General features: G+C 39.9%; 1 protein-coding gene across 17 annotated transcripts in view; it reads right to left on the reverse strand.

Moving 5' to 3' along the window:
• Positions 1 to 13,899, reverse strand: part of add1 (adducin 1 (alpha)) — a 42,955-nt gene extending 29,056 nt beyond the window's left edge. For all 17 annotated transcript variants that reach the window (XM_060890611.1, XM_060890602.1, XM_060890601.1 and 14 more), the window contains exon 1: positions 13,741 to 13,899. The gene's annotated coding sequence lies outside the window, so the exon portion shown is untranslated. The remainder of the gene's footprint in view (positions 1 to 13,740) is intronic.
• Positions 13,900 to 18,285: the final 4,386 nt, after the last annotated feature.

The raw sequence follows: 18,285 nt of genomic DNA on the forward strand, positions 1-18,285 counted from the left end.
CACACACGCACACACACTGACACACACACGCGCACACACACTGACACACACACGCGCACGCACACACACTGACACACACGCGCACGCACACACACTGACACACACGCGCACGCACACACACTGACTGACACACACACGCACGCACACACACTGACTGACACACACACGCACGCACACACACTGACTGACACACACGCACGCACACACACTGACTGACACACACGCACGCACACACACTGACTGACACACACACGCACACACACTGACTGACACACACACGCACGCACACACACTGACTGACACACACGCACGCACACACACACACTGACTGACACACACACGCACACACACTGACTGACACACACACACGCACACACACACACTGACTGACATACACACGCACGCACACACACTGACTGACACACACACACACACACACTGACTGACACACACGCACACACACTGACTGACACACACGCACACACACTGACTGACACACACGCACACACACACACACTGACTGACACACACGCACACACACACACACTGACTGACACACACGCACACACACACACACTGACTGACACACACGCACACACACACACACTGACTGACACACACACACACACTGACTGACACACACACACGCACACACACACACTGACTGACACACACACACACACTGACTGACACACACGCACACACACTGACTGACACACACGCACACACACTGACTGACACACACGCACACACACTGACTGACACACACGCACACACACTGACTGACACACACGCACACACACTGACTGACACACACGCACACACACTGACTGACACACGCACACACACACACACTGACTGACACACACGCACACACACACACACACACTGACTGACACACACGCACACACACTGACTGACACACACACACGCACACACACTGACTGACACACACACACACACACACTGACTGACACACACACACACACACTGACTGACACACACGCACACACACACACAGACACACACGCACACACACACAGACACACACGCGCACACACACACACACTGACTGACACACACGCACACACACTGACTGACACACACACACGCACACACACTGACTGACACACACACACGCACACACACTGACTGACACACACACACACGCACACACACTGACTGACACACACACACGCACACACACTGACTGACACACACACACGCACACACAATGACTGACACACACACGCACACACAATGACTGACACACACACACACTGACTGACACACGCACACACACTGACTGACACACACGCACACACACTGACTGACACACACGCACACACACACACACTGACTGACACACACGCACACACACACACACACACTGACTGACACACACGCACACACACTGACTGACACACACACGCACACACACTGACTGACACACACACACACACACACACTGACTGACACACACACACACACACACTGACTGACACACACACACGCACACACACTGACTGACACACACACACGCACACACACTGACTGACACACACACACGCACACACACTGACTGACACACACACACGCACACACACTGACTGACACACACACACACACACACTGACTGACACACACACACGCACACACACTGACTGACACACACACACGCACACACACTGACTGACACACACACACACACACACTGACTGACACACACACACGCACACACACTGACTGACACACACACACGCACACACACTGACTGACACACACACACGCACACACACTGACTGACACACACACACGCACACACACTGACTGACACACACACACGCACACACACACTGACTGACACACACACACGCACACACACACTGACTGACACACACACGCACACACACTGACTGACACACACACACGCACACACACTGACTGACACACACACGCACACACAATGACTGACACACACACACACTGACTGACACACGCACACACACTGACTGACTGACACACACACACGCACTGACTGACTGACACACACACACGCACATACTGACTGACACATGCACGCACACACTGACTGACACACATGCACACACAGACTGACTGACACACACACACTGACTGACACACGCACACGCACACACACTGACTGACTGACACACACACGCACACCCACTGACTGACACACACATGCACACCCACACACACTGACTGACACACACACACTGACTGACACACAAACACACACGCACACACACTGACACAAACACACACGCACATACACTGACTGACACACAAACACACACACACACACACTGACTGAAACACACAAACGCACACACACACACACTGACTGACAAACACACACACACTGACTGACACACACACACACACTGACTGACACACACACACACACACACACAGGCACACACACTGACTGACACACTCCACAGAGCAGGAAATAACTCGAGCCTTGTGTAATGGACCCAGGCTCTGGCCAGATGTGTACACCCCTCACACACACACACACACACACACACACACACACAGAGGAACGCTTCTTTATCAAAACTACATTAGATTTCTACTGTAATTCTTTCAAAAACATGCAGATTCAGAACCGACTACAAAAATGTCCAAATTTCCCAGATCTGGAATTGTAACGTAATTTTAACACAATCCTTCACTTTCACTGATTTTCCAGTGTGATAACACTGCCTCTGTGCACGACACGCTGCTGCTCCTGCTGCTCCAATATCTGGCTGTGCCTGGTGCTAAAATGTCCTCCCACACGCTCTCAGGCTTTCAGAGAGTCAAGTTGGAAGCGCGTGGGACGGGTGCTGGGTTGACGAGCTCATCTCCTTGGTAACTGTACAGACTTCTGGGAATAGATTTCGGTTTCCACGGCGAGCGACGGCGGTTTCCTGGGACGTGTAAAGCGAGAGAGCCTCTGCATAAAAACATTCAACTGTTTGTTCAGTCGATGAGGAAAAACAAAAACGAGTCAAAAGCAAAGATCGAAGCTGAAGGAAGCAGGAAGGAAGGAAGGAAGAGAGGTGTCCTGCAAGCTCCACTGAGATGTGAGGTCACTTCCTTTTCACCCGGAGTGAAAAGTTCACGCACGGGAAAGCGAACAGCGTCCGATTAGCATTTCCATTCAAAAGGGTTCGATTTGACACGTCGCTCGTTTGACACGTGACCGTTTGTTTTTACTTTTGGCTGAAACCTGAAAGCACCGATTGACTGAAATTTCGCTAAACGACGTGAACTAGCTGAGGATAGCTAGATAACACGAAGTCGCAGACACGATGAAAGATTTTAATTCGCATTAACGAACTCTCTTCCAAGCTAAAATCATCTAATTGAGATGAGAGAGTGATCGCGTGCGCTAACGAAACATTGATATTAATCTGAGGAAGAAAGGGGCGGGGCTTCGATCATTCCGCTATCTCAATGTAATCATCTATTGATTTCTTGTGCCGTATATTAAAATACGACGCTCCTACAAACAACGCGCAATGTTCGTCATTAAGACTGATACAAGCTACTTCAAGGATTATTGTATACAGTACCTTAGCGTACACAACAGCCAATAGCGCTCGAGGTACTTAACACATCAGACGAATCCGATCTAAACGCTCCTCGCGGCAGCTTAGCAAACTAACTAAACATGAACAAGCAAATGAACATCGCACCGGTGAAGGAATGCTGCGAAGGCTTTGCTAATTAATTAAGGTTATTTTATTTAATTATTAACGATTTTTTTCTATTAGGTTGTTAAGACAGATCAAGACCCGCCTCCAATAGGTTCTATCGAGCGTGCGTTTGAACGATCACTACTGAAGTTTGGAAAATTACAAAATAAATACTCTCAGAATCACTGGGGAGGATTTCGAAGGATAAACAAGAGCTGAGAAAGACGGACTAAAAGTTCTCTTTTCTTAACTCCCGGATTTTCTTTCCATCCATCTGTCCTCGTTCTCCGTCTCGATTCTTCTCTGTCTCTCCAGGATTCCAGCTGGTATACCCGTAGATGTGTGCCAGCTCCAACTGCTCAGCCTGGCAGGACTCGAGTCCTCAAACTCTTCGGCTCTTTAGCGCACTGCTAACCGGCCGATGACGCTTTTAGATTTGAAGTTTAGCTTGTGAGGAAAGTTGTATCAGAGATTTCAATATTCTGTCCCATGACTTGTGAAAGTTTCTGAATAAAAATAAAATATGAATAAAGTGTACACTTCTGGAGCTAGGACTTATAAATAAAAATCCAAAATTCGTCAACTAGAACACCAAACTAAGACAATCCGCTATCTGACAAGGCAAAGAAGTGGTAGCTAACACAATGTTATTAAAAATAGCAGGCTAGTTAAACACAAATTACATGGAAAATCTCTCGTTGTTAGTCATTATCCTTATTTTTTTTAAAGAATGTTTTAATGCCCTTAGCATCCACGAGAAAAACCTTCAGCAAGTCAAAATCCAATGTTTTGGCTACGAGCTTTGCTAACATTTACTTTTCTGGTTAGCATCTTTTATCTTCTCTCAGCTCATTTATGTTTTTTCAGGACACAACCACCAAAAGCGTTTGAGATACGCAAAACCCCAGAAAAATTTTAAACGCCTCACATTTAGACATAGCAAGTATATAGCAAGCTTGTTTTGCTAATCTGTCAACTATGATAGTATGGTGTAACCTGTAGGCTGAATCCAACGGTGTTTGTTTATAATGTAGTTTAAAGACATCTCTTTATCCAGACATACACATAATACATCCCATAACCTTGTGCTCCAGTAGATCTGACAAAATACACATCATCATCTAGTTCATCTGTTTTATATTATGAACAGCAGCTTTTCTAATTAAAGAGTCCAACCTTGTGAGGATCCTGAGGTAAACTCTACATTTACGTTAAGTTTAGTTCTTCACACGCTTAGCTGTTAGCTAATGTTTATTTGATCCCTCCTGTGACAAGAATGCTTGTTACGCTAATAAACAAGCGGCCTTTAAATAACCCTCATTGTAAAATTTAGCACTACGCTAACCAATGCTTCCTAACATCATTCCTGGAGAAGCAGCAACTGTCTCTACTGTCAAAACACACACACACACAAAAACAATTACACAATTAGCATAGCACCTGCTAGAGTGGCTCATAGTCTGGACACTAATTCTAACAAGAATCTGTGAGGAAAACAAAACAAATCAAAGCACATTTTACCTCAGAAAGTTAACAAGGTAATGAGGTAACGAGGTAATGAGGTTCATCATCATGGTTGGATGTGTACAGTAAAAGATCAGTAAGAAAACAAAAAGGGGGAAGTGGATGTGAGCGTGACTTGATAATTTGCTTTCTCCAGAAATGAGATTCTATATAGTACGTTCTCGTTATTTATTAATATTTACCATATACGGTATGATCACGTTGGTTAAATAAATAAAATAAACGAATATAATTATCATGCACCTCGCATCAAGGCTTAAACTTCATGATTTGTGCTACATCTCACTGCTATTTAGACCATGTAGCCTGTCCCTCCTGACAGGTTCTCCACTTCTCCTTCATCGTTTATTTATTTATTTATTCATCCGTGTGTTATGTAACAGCAGTAGGTGTAAAAGGCTTGAGGCTCACTGCCATGTTAGAAAGAACATTCTGAAGTACGTTCAAATAACAATAAAGGACCAATGGCTACAGAGCTCCACATCCACCTACACCTCTTTTGCTCTTTTGTTCACACCCACGCGAGCTGCTCGGGGAATTTTAAAACAGGAAGAAGAGAAAAAAAAAATCTTTAAAAGCACTTAAGTTAGTGACGAATGCTGCGTGGGCAGAGGCACGTTAATCCGAACATGTCGAGCTCGAAACATGGATGGAGAAGACGGAGTACTGAACAGACTACGGATCCCGACGATATCTGGACATGGGTGGAGTTATAAATAGTGCAGGCCGCTGATTGGTCAGCAAATCACGAGTCATTATTAAAACAGCCTCCTTCAGTCTCGTACTGAAGGAGGCGTGGCCTCAGTTCTAGTGAAGAAGGTGTTTCCTTTTCAGCTCCTCAATCTCACAGAATAAACGTGGCCCTCTTGCACTTCGGCCCTTGTAAAAGAGACGTGGCTTCTGCAGCTGAACATTATTGCTAAAGGAGGCGTGGCCTCAGAGCTCACGCGTATGCTAAAGGAGGCGTGGTCTCAGAGCTCACTCGTTTGCTAAAGGAGGCGTGGCCTCTGTGCACATCAGTCTCAGTGGAGGAAACTTGGAGGAAAAGATATCTGGACATGGGTGGAGTTAGAAATAGTGCAGGCTGCTGATTGGTCAGCAAATCACGAGTCATTATTAAAACATCCTAATGTCATAATTATAAATCGAAAAACTTGTATTTTGGTTTGAGCCCGGACTCTTGTGAATTAGGGGGCGTGTCACAGTGCAACTCTCCTCTGCACCTCTCAACTCCACCTCTGACATAAAAGCAAAAACCACATGGGCGAGGAAAAAAAATTAATAAAAAAAATTACAAAAAAAAAAATCACTAACCAGTTAATTAACCCTTTTTTCTGGCCCGATTGTACCACACAGTTTAAGCTAGCAGTAGTAGCTTGTAGTCGCAGCATCGTGATTTTCTCTCACATTTTATTTCTTATACAAAAGCATTGAAAAGTCAAACTTGAGATTTTACCGTGTATTTTAACGTTATCTGCGGTGCCTTCGAATCCTGTCAAAAAAAAATACCGCAATTATTTCAAAACTGATAGTTACCGTAATTATAATCCTCTTCTTGTTGATACAAGAAAATAGAAATATTTTTATGGCAACTTTTTTTTTAACAGCAGTTGAAAAGGCAACAGCGAAATTCGATATAATTTGTCGATCGTTGTCGTTGACTTCTAATATTTTAATCTCGTGTGATGAAAGTATTGGCACCCCGTTCACCATTAAAACTACTTGCGATGCAAGAAAGCCGGACTTTATAGCATACGATACAGTAAACACATTATAATCTGTTTAAAAGATTTTACTAATCAACTACTAATGAGCAGAGATTTAATTTGTAATTGCAGGGATTTATTTTTAAACAATTCATAATGCAACATGGATTAAATCTGAGGTTTTTATTCTGACAAATTGTCTTTTCTGTGTGATGATTAATTTAAACTCTCATCTTGTACATCACTGCGCTTATTTACACCAAACAACAATCTAATCCGGATTTCTAACGTCTCAAAAAAACTTGGATAAACCTTCAGAAGGAAAGTATGAAATCCGTCGGAGGGCCAGAGTGCGTGCTGCTAGCACCGTGGTCGCCATGGAAACAGAAACGACATCGTCATGGAAACCTGTGGACGGCTTTGAGAATGGCTTTAAGGGCTACAGTAACAGGTTGGGTCTGGAACTTGACTCGCAAAAATAAAACACAACAAAAACTGCTGCTCGCTTTTTTCTGCCGGTCAGAAGTAAAACTCCGAGCCGCAGACACGCAAATTTAATAATGTTAAACAAATAAGTGCAGAAGGAAGAAAAAAACTACAAATCTGCAGTCTGATGGTGTGACGTGACCCGACATCAAGAATCCTCCTGATGTGTGTTATGGTACACTTTATTTTATTAATTAAAGAAAATATATTTACAGTATATTTACCCATTTATTTTTACATTTAACTCTGTGAAATTAGTTTGTGTTATCACTTACGTTATAGCAGCTTTAAAGAGACAAATATAAATATCAAACCACCGGAAAAAATGAAGAAAGTCTTAAGCAGAATTTAAGGACAGAGTCTCCGGTGTCACTCGATGTAAATATAAACAAATAAAAAAGTATGACATCATTGACCAGGAGTTTTAGGACTTTGCTGCAAAACATTATTGCTAAAAAAGGCGTGGCCTCAGAGCTCACACGTTTGCTAAAGGAGGCGAGGTCTCAGAGCTCACACGTTCGTTAATAAAGGAGGCGTGGTCTCAGAGCTCACACGTTTACTAAAGAAGGCGTTGCCTCAGAGCTCACACGTTTGCTAAAGGAGGTGTGGCCTCAGTGCTCACACGTTTGCTAAAGGAGGCGTGGCCTCAGTGCTCACACGTTTGCTAAAGGAGGCGTGGCCTCAGAGCTCACACGTTTGCTAAAGATGGCGTGGTCTCAGAGCTCACACGTTTGCTAAAGGAGGCGTGGCCTCTGTGCACATCAGTCTCAGTGGAGGAAACTTGGCCTCTGTGCTTATCAGCTCGACAAAACAGAAGCTTCTGTGTTGCAGCAACTGTCCAATAATGCAATAGTATAAATGCAGCCTGGAATCTTCCACATCATCAGATATCGAAAACATTGACGACAGCATACCGGCAGGCATACCAAACACCATCCACACCCTTAGAGCTAGTCGAAGCAGCACTCGAGCACAGAGGATGCAAAGTGCTTTTAGTCTCCCCAGAGCTCGTCTGCAGGGAGTCAGGTTACCAAGAGCACCACCAGCTTAGCGGAGCGTGAAGCCGCTTCGCCGTGCGAGTATCATAGGGCGCAACCGAGCCAGGAATGTCATCCATGACTAGAACAATAACAATAATTTACAACCCTGTATTTCTCGGTTTACTTATTTGTTTATGAATTAAAGAAGTATGTTGTTGCTGCGGCTACGTATTCGTATGGTTTCATGCCTGATGTAGAGGCGCGTCACATGACATGTAACCAAAACAAGTAACAAGATGGATGTTAACGCTGGTCTTACGTCTTTTGTCAAGTCTGCTCTTTTTTCTGATCAAATATGTTAAAAATACTAAACATTAAAAAAAATAAATAAATACTGTATAATTGGTCTATTATTAGTTCTTGTTTTTTGGTTCTAAAGCTTTTATGTATATTATATATAGGGCCACCTTTTTATTTTATTGCTTGGATATCACACATGTCTAGACAAGCTGAAGCTCCTGGAGACCAACAAAGGAAACAAAATAAACTCCACTCCTGAGACGGCGGATACGCAACAAAGCAGAAGAACGACAAGTGGGCTTCGTTTAGCGTATGTCAGAACCTTAAAGCGTACATGGTGCAGCGTGTAACGCATCAATAATTCACAAAGCTCTCCATTACGAGGCAGATAAGAACAGGGAAGTGGAAGCAGTGTGCTATCTCGTGTGTGTCACAAAACAGATGTGATGAGGGGAAGGAGGGGTTTGTGTGTGTGTGTGTGTGTGTGTGGCCTAAAAACACGTCTTGGGTGTGGTCACGTCTGTGGTTTAAAACCTTCACAACCAGAAAAACTCTTTCTGCTAGTTTTCGTTTTCCCTCAAACATGAAATAAATCTGGATCCATTTGTTATAAACAACTGAGAAAAACAAAACAGTCCTCAGATTGAAGAGCTTCAAGTTTTGCTCTTATGAAATCTACACACAAAAAAAAAACACAAACACACAACAGGGTTGAAAAACAAGAAGAAAAAAAAAAAAAGAAGAGTGTTCAATCTGTCCTTCAATCTGATTGGTCAGAACAGATCATATGTTAATGAGAATATAAATTGTACCATGAATGAAACATTTATGGAAGAAAGTTGTTTAGAAATTCTAGCGTGAAGTTTAAACGCTTTAAGCTGCGTTTTTGTCTTATTCACAGAGACGGAGCGTCTGCGTACGGCTACAACACAAACTTGTTGCATGAACATAAAAATCAATCTTTATTTCATTTGTAAATTTGTGAAGTTTATCGATCTTTTACAGATTTTTGTTTCTCTTTATTTTTCGCCCTTTGTTAGAACATCACATATTTTATTCCTACGCTTAGAATACCGTACCTCTTTATATCCTTTTATTTTTTTAGATTTTAAAACTTTTTAAATCGTTACAATCTCATTTGAAGCCAAATTTAAACTAAAGTATTATTTTTAAACATAAATTTCACTTTTGGGGGCACGGTGGCTTAGTGGTTAGCACGTTCGCCTCACACCTCCAGGGTCGGGGTTCGATTCCCGCCTCCACCTGGTGTGTGTGGAGTTTGCATGTTCTCCCCGTGCCTCGGGGGTTTCCTCCGGGTACTCCGGTTTCCTCCCCCGGTCTAAAGACATGCATGGTAGGTTGATTGGCATCTCTGGAAAATTGTCCCTAGTGTGTGATTGTGTGAGTGAATGAGAGTGTGTGTGTGCCCTGCGATGGGTTGGCACTCCATCCAGGGTGTATCCTGCCTTGATGCCCGATGACGCCTGAGATAGGCACAGGCTCCCCGTGACCCGAGGTAGTTCGGATAAGCGGTAGAAGATGAATGAATGAATTTCACTTTTATAGATCAACATTATATAAACAAATAAAAGGGAAAAAAAATCGGATTTAATTAAAGAAAATAACATGTAGCTATAAGACTTGGCTCGGATTTCCTAAACCTGAACTGGATGTTTGACGGAAAGCCGTTTGGAAGGCTGCACATTCCTGACACATTCAACCTCACACACACCCACATGTGTGAGCTAAATGTAGTCGTCCCAGGCTTGGCCTTTAGAATAGCACACATACAGCAGATACCGTGCACCGTTGGAGGTCACATCATCACACCATCATGTGTTTATCAGAACGTTGCGTGATCTCGGAGCGCTCCGAAGCTTAATTTCACAAACGAGCCCCGGAGGCCAAACCCCGTGATGGTCCTGAACGACCACAGACGAGCCACGGGAGACTTTGTGATGTATTTGCATGACACGCGGCTTTCACGAATAAAGAATCTGATTGGTCAGATCAGGTCGCATGTTTATATGAACTCGCTTGCGCTAATACCTTATTGTTGCTATAGCGACAACTTGTATAAATTGCACAGTAAAAGTAGGGTATTTTTTAGAATACTGAATTATTGGGAATGAAGCCGACGCAACGACGTGGATCGAAATTGCACAATTGTGAACAGGGTTAAATATATGCTAAGTGAGTACCTATGAGGAAAAATACCGTACTCTGATTGGTTAATCTGGTTACTCAGCATAGCAGTGCATACATACAATGTGGATTTTTTTTGTTGTTGTTGTTGTTTATTTTAATGGGGCGGTTCAACAGAACGGAATTGTAGCAATGACTTCATTTATCTTTTATAAACATCGTTAAACATTAGTTATTTTTGTGCAGGTAGAAACATGTCATCTATCAGATTTATCGATCGCCAAATTAGCTGATTACTGGCCTACAGTAGTTCTAATGTTTATACGCCAGATTTATTTATTTATTTTTATTTTGAAGTTGGAAATATTCCATGAAGCGCCATCGTTAAGTTGCTGACTAGCTGATGAAATGCTCCTGAGAAGCTTTTCTTTATCTGGTTATATGCTAAAACGCTTCATGATCTCCAGTCGGAACCGGATCGTATCGCTGTGAACTTCCTGACGTACGCATCGCGAAAGCTCCAAACCAAAACCAAACACTTCCTTTCCCAAAGCAATAAAACTGACACTGTAAGAGGATATAGAATGGGGGAGAAAGTACAGAAATGGGAGGGAAAAGAAATGACAGCCGTAATGAGAAACACACTTTGGTCTCTCCGGGGAGATTGCGTGTGCAGGCGTGGAATGAATATCCAGAGAAGGAGAAGGTTTAGAAACTCATATGAATTGGAACCGGAGAGAAAAGAAAAAAAAAAGATTCTCGGTAACAAACTGCATTAAACAAATGAAATAATCAGGCTGCTGTTACTACTCAGGGCTTCATCGGTGGTGAAGTCTGAGAGAGAAAGATCATTTAAATAACGTGCTCAAGCTCATTCCTGGAGGATAAGGGAATTTAGGGAGTCTCCGTCCCTCCAGAAATCAGGCCTGTCTCTCGCTAAACCTTCAGAAGGAGTGAAAAACAAACAGCTTAGCAGAACCCAGGATCCAGCTTGGGTTTAGGACAGTTCATCCAAAACTAACACACACACACACACAACGAAACAACACACTCAGGACGTGACATGACACACAACCCAACAGACACTGAACACTACAGCATGAATATGGGGAAAAGAATCAATCCATTCTTTGCTGCACTGATCTATGTTAGTGCTTCACACCGACACAAAACAACACAAACATTCAGATTTTCTTAAATAATGAACGTCATTTCAAACATTTCTGAGGTAAAATGTACACTTTAGAAATAAACAGACAAATAACAGATAAATAAACATTTGGTTAAAGCATTAACCAAACGCACAACATAATGATTAGGATGTTTCTCAAATCTCTCTGAATCTAATTGGAATTAAACTAACTGACAATTTTGAAACTACGCAAATTGTTTGACCATTTTGTACGTAGATAAATTGTTTGTTTGACCATTTTTCTTAAATAAATATATAAATAAATAAATAGCTTGATTTTGTAAATATGGAAATTGTTTGATTAGTTTGTAAACAGAATGCTTGACAATTTTTTTTAAATAAATACATGAATATTTAGTTTAAGTATTTTTGGAAGTAAGTAAATAAATCTTCGTTGGTAAATAAATTTTGTAAATATGTATATAGCTCGACGGTTTTTTATGAGGATACGTTAGCAGTTTGCACGTGCATTGTGAGCTAGCCGAACTATCTGGTAAACACAAAGTTAACTTGACTAACAAACAGTTTGAATCTAGTTTGAATCTTTAAAAACAAGCAGCTAGATTACTTTGTAAGGACAAATAGTTGTAGCGTAAAGAATTATTCTATATCGTGTCTTCAAAAAATTAACATGTACCAATAGTTGTCTATTTCGCAAATACGTAAGCAGTCGGTTTGATTTATTTTGTATATAGATAAATAGCTAACGTCACTATTTTGTAAATATTTTGTACGTTTGAGCAAATATGTTAAAAACCAAGCAAGATTATTTACAAACAACAAACAACAATAGCTAGAAAGGAAAAGGAAACATTTTGTTCTGTGCGACTTGGAAATGTTTTTTTTCCCTCCTTTATGCAGGACATTTTTTATTTGCCAATCATCCTGGCGCTTTATGAATATGCAGATGAGCTTTATGACGTAACAATGTGACATTTTTTATTTGCCAATCATCCTGGCGCTTTATGAATATGCAGATGAGCTTTATGACGTAACAATGTGACATTTTTTATTTGCCAATCATCCTGCCGCTTTATGAATATGCAGATGAGCTTTATGACGTAACAATGTGACATTTTTTATTTGCCAATCATCCTGGCACTTTATGAATATGCAGATGAGCTTTATGACGTAACAATGTAACTTTTTTTATTTGCCAATCATCCTGGCGCTTTATGAATATGCAGATGAGCTTTATGACGTAACAATGTGACTTTTTTGTGACATTTTTAATTTGCCAGTCATCTTGGGACTTTATGAATATGCAGATGAGCTTTATGACGTAACAATGTGACATTTTTTATTTGCCAATCATCCTGTCGCTTTATAAATATGCAGATGAGCTTTATGACGTAACAATGTGACTTTTTTTGCCTGGTGTGTTAGTGCTGCAGCAGCAGCAGGAGCAGGATGATGATTGTTTGGCCTGAAAGAGCTTATTCCTGTGTTAATACGTCTTATAATCGTGTGTAACAGACGTATGAGCGTGTTACAAACCCCTCCATGCAGACACACAAACGTGTGAAGAACAGATTAGACCGAGTAAAGCAAAGCAACACAACACAACACAACACAACACAACACAACACAACACAACACAACACAACACAACAACACGCCCCTTTGTAAAGTCTATTAAACACAACCAGACGTTTATTCTCCTTTTTATCATTAAAGAGAAATATCCTTTAACTTACTTGAGTTCTGGGTGAATGCTGAGCTGAAGGACAGCGACTCGGAAACACACGGACGCTAAAATGTTGGATATTTTCTAATAGTCCAATGTTTTCACGTCGCTTTCTGCCTCTGCTACAAACCTGATCAGCTTCCCCCTGTCCGAGCCAGAGTGCGCATGCGCACAGTTTTTACGCATGCGCTCTAGCGCACAGGGTAACCAATTCTGCGCATGCGTAGTATAGCGTCTTATGTTCAGTACTGAGTCAGTACTCGGTACTCTGGCAAGAGACATGAGAGTGATTGGTCTAATGGTGGCACTATAGTGCACTGTTTTACTTTCAACCCACTGAATTTGTGGTCTTAACTATATGTGGTACAGAGCTGCGGTTCAGTACTAAGAGTCAGTACTCATCAGTATATACAGTACAGTAGTACTGAGTACTGCTACGCAGGCAAGAGACATGAGAGTGATTGGTCTGTAGATGTCGCTATAGTGCACTGTTTTACTTTCAACCCACTGATCTTGTGGTCTTAACTATATGTGGTACAGAGCTGCGGTTCAGTACTAAGAGTCAGTACTCATCAGTATATACAGTAGTACTGAGTGCTGCTTGTTAAACAAAACCTACTTTTTTAAATTATCACTAGAAAACCTTGCTGTCAATCTACTAATCTTATGTTGACACATAGCCACATGCTAATCAAGAAAAAAGTTCTCAGGATGTCTGCATTATACAGTGTTCTAACTACACCATTAGAACACTGTACAAATACTGTATATAACTTCTGTACAATTATACATACAGTGTACATATTACATATTGTATTTTCTATACTGCTCATTCTCTACACATAGTGTGCCCTACATACATCTGCACTATTTTATTTATGTGTATCTATATATACCTTATTGTACATGCTGCCTAATATTTCACATTCACACACACACACACACACATATATATATATATATATACATATATATATATATATATATATATATATATATATATATATATATATATATATATATATATACATACATATATATACATATATATATACATACATATGTATGTATATAATATATTATACACGCTCTATTATACACACACAGATATATGTGTGTGTGTGTGTGTGTGTGTGTGTAATATAGCGTGTATAATATATTATATATATACATATGTATGTGTATATATATATATATATATATATATATATATATATATATATGTATGTATGTATATGATATATTACAATATAATATATATAACCTTCCACACATCTCTGCACTGCTATAGCTTTTATATTTATTCACTGTACATATGTTTACATATAGACCTATATATATTACATGCTGTAATGTAACGCTGTACATTCTAACCTATATATATGTACATATTCTACATATTTATTTGCACTTGTCTATTTGCACAATTGCTGCTCTTTGCACTTCTGGTAGATGCCAAACATTGTTTTATGACAATAAAGTTATCTATCTATCTATCTATCTATCTATCTATCTATCTATCTATCTATCTATCTATCTATCTATCTATCTATCTATCTATCCATCTAAAGTTTTGTGTGGGGTTGTGGGGGTGTTGGTCTAGCTGCATCTTTATACTAAACTGTAAATACAATTTTGGTGATGCCGTTTAAAAATGTACAGGTGGTTACTTTTTTATGTACTCTAACACCAGGTGTTCATGTAGGTGTCTATGCATGAACACACACACACACACACACACACACACACACACACACACACACACACAGGTACAGAACGTTCTGGTGAACAACAAGGTCCTCCTGACTGTCATCTTCTTCACTAATTAGTTTGTAGCGTACAGCAATGACTTTATAATTCAGTATTTTTGTGTTAAGCTGCTGTTACTTATTTATTAGAAAGTAAATGTAAATAGGTGCAAATGCTATTTTGTGTAATGTTAGCCTTTCTCACGTTGTTTAGAATTACAACTGTCTTTCAACAACTTTCTACTTGTATTTCATGTACAGAAGCAGCCATTTTAGTCAACTGTTGGAGCTGATTGATGTTTTTTATTTATATAAATTTTAAATGGAATTAATATATTTAATTATAATTATATTTAATATCTAAAAAAAAAAAAAAAAGAAATTTCAAAGTGAAATCTTTGGTCGTGTTCTGCAGATGTCCACATGGTGGTGGTAGCTCACCAAAATATAGCTGCATAAACTGTTGCTCTATAGCTGATTCATTCCTTTTCCAGCCTCTATGTTTTTTATTAGAAATTATTTAATTTTACAATTAAAAAAGTAGCTTGTTATTTGTTGTTATTTGTTGTAAAACCGGAAAGTGTAAACTTTTTTATTTACAGCTGCACTTCTGTTTTTGACCAATCACAACTGATCATTTCAAATCATTACAAAATTCTTCACTCTGATCGCATTCATCCAATGATGAAGCAGTTTGATTCTGTTGGGCGTGGCTTCGTTCGAGACGACCCCGCCCCCATGAACAGGCCTCAAGTTCTTTAATTAAACCCTAATCGAAGACTATGGAGTGGTAAACCTGTTAATTCGTAGATTTAAGATGGTCAACCTCACACGTTGTGTGTGACATATTTCTTGGTCACACTTAAGCAAATTAATGAACAAGTTTAAGATAAGCATTATTTATGTTTGCTTAGTGTTTACACCCTGATAACGACTCTATTTTTAGATCTGTGTTGTGTTTCATTTCTGCATTACTGCCTACAATCTAACACTATGCTGTTTATTTAATTTTAAAATTATCAGTAAAGTTTATTGCTAGCCAACACACATGAACTAACGCACTGGATCTTTCACACTAAAATCTTAAATTCACATTTAGTCATTTATTAACAACTTTTCTGCTAAAGGTTTAAGGGTTGAGTGAATTGAGAAACTGAGCAATAAGAGAAATGTTATCTAGGTGATTGCAAACAAACTTAAAAACCAATTAAAAGATACCAAAGAAGTACATTTGGGAGATTCCTTTATCCCGAGGGCGATTCTTTATCGATTTTTTTATCGACAATTATAACATATTACTTTATTATAAAGCAGTAAATACATCCTATCATAATAATCATTGCAGTGCAATGATTGGCGAATGATGTAGCATGAGGTCTATTACAAAAAAAGAGATTCTGTGTATTTCATGGGAAAAAAACCTAATCACGTTGAGCTCCAGTTTAAAATCTGTTTAAGGCCTTTAACCTTTAGACCTTTGCATTAAGGTTGGCCACAGAGATAAAATAAATAAATAAATACATGTTTATCATGATTACATTCAAAAGAGTATCTTATATATAATAAAATGTATAATTATTTGGCACAATTTTAAAATTACGACCGTTACAAAGCATCTTAGAGTAAATAAACTCTTATTTTTTTCACCAGATACCAAAAAACAAATTTTGTCTGTTTTTCTCATGTCCATGTTGATGACTGAAGGTCGTTGTCACGTCTCACTCCACAGTGGTGTATAATATGAAGCTCATATGAAAGAAGACACACAGGACTTCAAGAATTTGTAGTGTTTCATCGGTATTTCGGTTTTCCCCTATGATTCTATTATCAAAGTAAACGATGATATCAAACTCATTGACTCATTTTAGTTCAGAATTGCGGTAAATACTTCATTTGTTAACACGTCCCAAAGTTTTTTTAACTCTTTACTCAACCAAGCTTTGTGATCTGTATTCATTAAAGCAACCTGGACCTTGTTAGCAACCTTTTTTTTGCTAACACAGTTTGAAGAAATGAGTAAAAAAAACACCCTTTCACACTAAGGTTGTGGTGTTAGTGGCATTACTCTAGCTTTGTTTAGTGTTTAAGCTGACTCACATTAGGATAAAGACAATGACTTATTTCTCTGCTGTGTGAATCACACTCACATGAGCCACGAGTTATGTTCCAGCTTGTTCCATATCTTTTAACTCTCAAAGTCATCAAGTGATCCGTGTCCAACTTTTGATTTCTTTTATAATTAGCCTAGGAAAAATTTAAAACATGACAGAAAAAAAGAGTCAAGGTAAGCAGGTTTTCCAGCTTAAACGTCCTTAACGTTCAGAAACAAAAAACTGAACTGAAATCAACAAGAACTTAGGAGAGTTAATGAGAAGTGAATAACAAGAAATGCCATAAAACTCACAGTAAACATCCCTGTGCTTTTCCAAGAGTGCTGGATGCTGGTAACAAGGTTAGCAAGTAATTACTAAGACACAGGTATGTAACATCAATCTGTAGAATGCTTTGGACTGTTTAAATGGCCAACTTTACATAATGAATGTTTGTTTTTTCCAACAAATAAAACGGGCATTATAAATCAGCCAATTGTTGAGTTTTTATAGTGTGTAACTTGACCTTTAAGTTGTTATCATGACTAAATGTTAACAATGCTGACACAGAGGCTTGAAAGCTCATGATTACAAAGAAAAACTAGACATGCACATGCATTTCCTGGAGAAAATGTGAGTGGTGCTTACCATGGCAAAATACGTCCCCGAGTGGACTGACAGGGCGCCAAAACTTTTGGATGCAAGCTGATAAACGGG

Source organism: Tachysurus vachellii, chromosome 17 (genome assembly GCF_030014155.1).
Source record: "Tachysurus vachellii isolate PV-2020 chromosome 17, HZAU_Pvac_v1, whole genome shotgun sequence".
NCBI lineage: Eukaryota > Metazoa > Chordata > Actinopteri > Siluriformes > Bagridae > Tachysurus > Tachysurus vachellii.